This window comes from Strigops habroptila, chromosome W (assembly GCF_004027225.2).
Source record: "Strigops habroptila isolate Jane chromosome W, bStrHab1.2.pri, whole genome shotgun sequence".
In the NCBI taxonomy this organism is placed as follows: domain Eukaryota; kingdom Metazoa; phylum Chordata; class Aves; order Psittaciformes; family Psittacidae; genus Strigops; species Strigops habroptila.
The window spans coordinates 16,519,929-16,525,146 of NC_044301.2; the positions used below are offsets into that span (position 1 = coordinate 16,519,929).

General features: G+C 52.7%; 1 pseudogene; it reads left to right on the forward strand.

Annotated features, from left to right (window-relative positions):
* Positions 1 to 1,948: 1,948 nt before the first annotated feature.
* On the forward strand, positions 1,949 to 3,247 carry LOC115619094 (annotated as a pseudogene).
* The last annotated feature ends 1,971 nt before the right edge of the window (positions 3,248 to 5,218 follow it).

The window sequence follows — 5,218 nt, forward strand, 5'->3', positions numbered from 1 at the left end:
ACACAGAGTGTGCAGGCATATGGATGTATTATGACAAATTGTGTGCATAATACACAGCATTTATCATAAAACCCCCCTTTAAAACAATAAAAGCTTTAAAAACATATATTTTAAAGCCATATTCAATTAGTAAATTCTAATGATATGGGGTGTGGTGTGTATTATAGCAAATATAGAGTGTGTGTATAAAAAAAATATAGTCATAGTAAATGCTGCTAAATGCATGCTATGACAGCGTAATTACCCAATTTAAACCGATATGGATCTACAGCTATGTAGAGAGCTCTATGTGCATCTGTGTGTCTGTGTGTGTCTGTTAGAACAAATACACTTTGTGTCTCATTAAAGCCGGCATTTATATTGATAAAATCTACTATATGTATTGATAAATATAAAGCTAACCTTTAACAATAAATACTGCTAAATATGGTTTATGAAAATAGAATTCTAAAATGTTTTTCAATAGCCACATTTTTGTCTTTTTTCTTGTGTTCAATGATCAATCGAACGAAGTATGAATCAGGTTATGGTCACACAGTTATATGTGAACCTTGCCCTTTCGCAGATAAATAAAGAAGGGGGAGATATAGGAGAGGACGGAAACTATTTGATTATTGCCAAAGAGAAGTAACTGCTTGGCTGGAGAAGAAAGAGTTAAAGAAGCAGCAAAGTACACTGTGCGATTAAGCAGAGCAACCCAGCTGGACAGGAGTAGGAGAACAGAAAGATAAGGAACTGGTTATTTTGGGACTGTTTGTGAAACGACGAACAATGTTGAAAAAACAAAACTGTAAACCAGGAACTAAACATGATGTGCTAAAACTAGCTTGGTATAAAAGGTAGAGCAATAGGCTAAAAATATCTTTTGCTAGAATGGTATAAAAGCTAGAGCAATAGGCAATAAAGTGATTTGCTGCATGAAGATGCACTGAGTCCATGCCGTTAATCTCCACAGCTATTTATTTGACATTTTTGCAAAAACGGGTATCCCAGTAAGTAGACACACCCTGGTTACAAGGCTTCTCCTTTCTATCCCCTATTCCCGACCGCAAAGTCCCTCCCTTGTTTTCCTATTGGGGAATGGCTTTAATGTCCCCCCAGGACAAGGGGGAATGGCTTTAAACTGACAGAGGGGAGATTTAGATTAGATATTAGGAAGAAGTTCTTCCCTGTGAGGGTGGTGAGGCACTGGCACAGGTTGCCCAGAGAAGCTGTGGCTGCCCCATCCCTGGCAGTGTTCAAGGCCAGGTTGGATGGGGCTTGGAGCTACCTGTTCTAGTGGAAGGTGTCCCTGCCCGTGGCAGGGGGTTGGAACTAGATGACCTTTAAAGTCCCTCCCTCCATCACCCAACCCAACCCATGCCATGGTGCTGTGCACACCCACTGCAACAGTGCCAGGCTGGATTCGACCCCCGCACTGGCCCTGCCCCTTGTGGCACCAGGCCAGGAGGGGATTGGCTGAGGCAAGAGGGGTGGGGCCGGGTGGGTGGAGTTTTTGGGTGACAGGTATATATGGTGGGGTGGTGGTGTTTGCTGGAGGTGAGAGTTCTTCTACAGGACTTTTTCCACCTCCTCAGTGGGTTCCTGGCTGGAGATATCCCTGGAGAAGCAGGGTTAGGGCTGCTGCCATGGGTGCTCCTGACTCCCAAGTGCTTGTTGCCCACCCGAAAAAGCTGGGGTGAGGATGCAGCAGGGTGCCTGTGCCTCACCTTTGCTCCAGCACTGACTCAGGGCCCCATGTTCTGCTTTGCGCAAGAGCCACGCTGGCAAGCAGACTGCCTGGGGTGGCTGCTGCCAGCCTGGCCCTGGCCAAAGGGCAAGCACAGCCCCTGTGTAAAGGTGGCAGTGACGGGGTGCTGGGTCATTGCCGGGCTGGAGCTGAGCACAGGACAAACCAGCAGGAAAGGGTCTCCTGGAGTGGAGAGAAGCTGGAGAGACCACCCCTGCCTAGGGCTGAATCCTTCTTCCTTGCAGGCTGAACCACGCTCCTTGTGAAGATGGATTATGCCAAGTCTCTGAGCCTGTGCCTGGCTGCCCCTGTCTCCAAGTAAGTGCCAGGGAGCCACCATCCCTGGGGTGGGGGACATTGGAGCCCTCCCTGCTCTGGCACCTCTTGGGGTGGATGTGCCCCTCTCCACTGAGTCTTGGGGGGCTGGCACTGCCTGGGGCTGGAGGTGGGTCTCTGGACACCCCAATTCCTCCATCCCTCCCCAGATGTGTCTTGGCAAGTGCCTCCATGACCCAGCAGCTGCTGTTGAGCCCAGCCCCGTGGCTCTGACCCTTCCGTGTCTGCAACTGGGACCACAGCCTGCGGAAGGGCATCATGGCACAGAGCCTCGCTGAGCCGCTGTGCCAGGTGAGCTGGTGGCTGGCTGGCTGTCTGCCTGGGGACTGTCTGTCCACCCAGGTGGATGGTGGGCTGGCTGCACCCCAGCCCTGCTTGCCCCCAGCACCCTTGCAGGCTCAGAGTGCCCTGCTCGCCCCTGGTCCCATCTCACTGGTGTTGGATGAGGATGGTGCCGCAGGGGAGACGGGCTTTCTTCTGGATGCTGGAGGAGGGCATGGTGCTGATGGCCCTGAGCAAGAGGCAGAACTGGGCTGCCTCCAAGGTGAGTGCACCCCTGGGGCCAGGAGCCTGGCTTCTCCCTGGGATCAATGGGGAGGTGATGTGATGCTTGCTGGGAGGTACCCAGGATGCTGGGTGAGGTGGGACTGGGAGGGCAGGGATACCACTGGGTAACCCTGGTCCTACTCACACCTAGACACCTGGCTACCAGCTGAGCCTGTCCCACAAGTCCCCCCGGATGACTGACGTCGCCTGCTTCACCTTTGACCTCTACAAGACCAACCCGCAGGACCTGGGCTGCCTCAATGTCAAAGCCACACTCTGGCACCTACAGCATGTCCTATGACCTGCACTGCTATGGGGCCAAGCAGCTGATAAAGTGAGTGCTGGAGGGGCTGGAGATGGCTCTGGGAGTGGGGATGCTGCAGTGGGGTACCAGCCCTGCTGCCCATACCCTCCGTGGGGTGCAAGGAGGGATGCTCACCACCTTCCTCCCTGCCCAGGGAAGCCCTGCGCTGGATGCTCTTCATGCAAGCCACTGGCCACATTCTGCTTGGCACATCCTGCTACATGCAGCAGCTCCTGGATGCCACAGAGGAGCCCAAGGAGGCAGAGAGCAGCCCAGCACCGCAGAACCTCCTCAGCCTCCCACCCCTGCCCTGCAGGAAGACACTGCAGTGAGGGTTGGGTGCCCTGTCCCCCTCCTCTGTCACCTCCCCTAATCCCTGAGGGTCCTAGCACACCACTAGGTCAATGCCTGGGGGGGGGGGGGAGGCTGCCATGGTGCCTGGCACAGCCTCTCCTTGCGCTCTGCTGGCTGAATGTGGCCAGCTCTTCTCTGTATTATCTGCTGCTCTGTAAATATATTTAAGTAAAACTCTGCTGATTTCAGCTGCATCTCATCTCCTCTCATCTTTGCTCGTGGGGGTGTCTCAGCCACTTGCCCTACTTGGACTCTAGGGCTGTGCTGGGTGGTGGTGCAAGAGCGTGCAAGGAGGGGACCCGTTACAAGTGCTCCCCAAGGGAGCTGCTTGCCCCAGGGTGGGTGCTTTAGTCCCTGGCCCCCTTGGCAGCCCTGTGCCCCAGCCTTGCACAACTGCCATGGGCTAGTGCTGCCCTGGCCATGCCCCATAGGAAAAGCAACCACCCTGCAGTTCCAGGGATACCAGACTGGGAAACAAAACAGCCAGGGGGCCACTGGGTTATAGTGATCTGGCAGCTGGGGGACCCATCCCTGGGGCGGAGGAGGGGCCCAGGCTAGGTCCCTGGAGCATGAGCCTGGCCAACCAGGGCGGGCAAGCTGGGATGGAGGGGAATGACCCACTGCCCACCTGTGCCATATGGGGAAACAGTGGGGTGCTCTAGTGGTGCTTAGGGGCATCCCCCTGTGATATAATGGAGGAGAGGTGGGACCTGAGCCATGCTCACCTGGGAACCCCACTGCAGAGGTCTCAAGCTCCAGCACAAGAACTGCTGATGGGGCAGAGACCTGAATCAGGTTCAGAGCAGTACAGCCCACGTGGGGCTGTGGGAGCTTCATTAGCTGATAATTAATGAGCCATCAGCCTGCAGCCCAGCACCAGCTGGAGCCTAGTCAGAGGTTGGTGGCTGCATCACCCTATGGCACAGATGTGTGAAACCGGGGGTGAGGTGGGTGTGTTTTGGGGGAAAACAGCCAATGAACTCAATTATATGCTGTTGCCTGCTATATAACACTTTTATAGCCCATCAGCTAGATGCCCATCTCCACCACTCTGGGCTTTGAAAAGAAGATGTGCTGTCATGATCACCAGCAGAGAATAAAGTCATTGGAAAAGCCAGCAGCAGAACTGTCCTCAGGTCACAATCGACTGACCCTGACTTCCCTCCCATCATCATCCCAACAAAGAATGAACTTTGATGAAACCAGACAAGCTCAGCGGTGTCATCAGCAGGCAACAATCCAACACTACATGCTGTCTTTCCTGCCCCGAAAGACCGTTACAAAAGATGGAGCCTGACATCATGGACTGAATGAATTCAGCAAACTTTATAGGGATTGGTCCATGGACTAAGGAATGATATGAGACAAAAAGCGATGGTACATTTTAAAATATGGGATCTGAGCATGACGTGAATGGTATGGAATAAGGAGTGGATACTGTCCTGGGTTCAGCTGTAGCAGTCATTTTTCTCCTTCTTAGTAACCGGTGCAGTGCTGTGTTTTTCGACTTTAGCCAGAGAAAAACACTGATAACACACCAATGTTTTTAGTTGTTGCTAAGTAATGTTTACTCTGATCAAGGACTTTTCAGTCTCATGCTCTGCCAGTGAGGAGGGGCACGGGAAGCCAGGAGGAAGCAGAGACAGGACACCTGACCCAAACTAGCCAAAGGGGTATTCCATACCACAGCACGTCATGCCCAGTATATAAACTGGGGGGAGTTACCCGGAAGGCCCAGATTGCTCCTCGGGTCAGGCTGTGTATCGGTCGGCGGGTGGTGAGCAACTGTATTCCCCCTCCTTGTTATTTCCCTTATCATTATTATTATTGGTGGCAGCAGTAGTAGTTTTGTATTAGACCTTAGTTACTGGACGGTTCTTATCTCAACCTGTGGGATTTACATTCTTCCGATTATCCTCCCCATCCCTCTGGGAGCGGGGGGAAAAGAA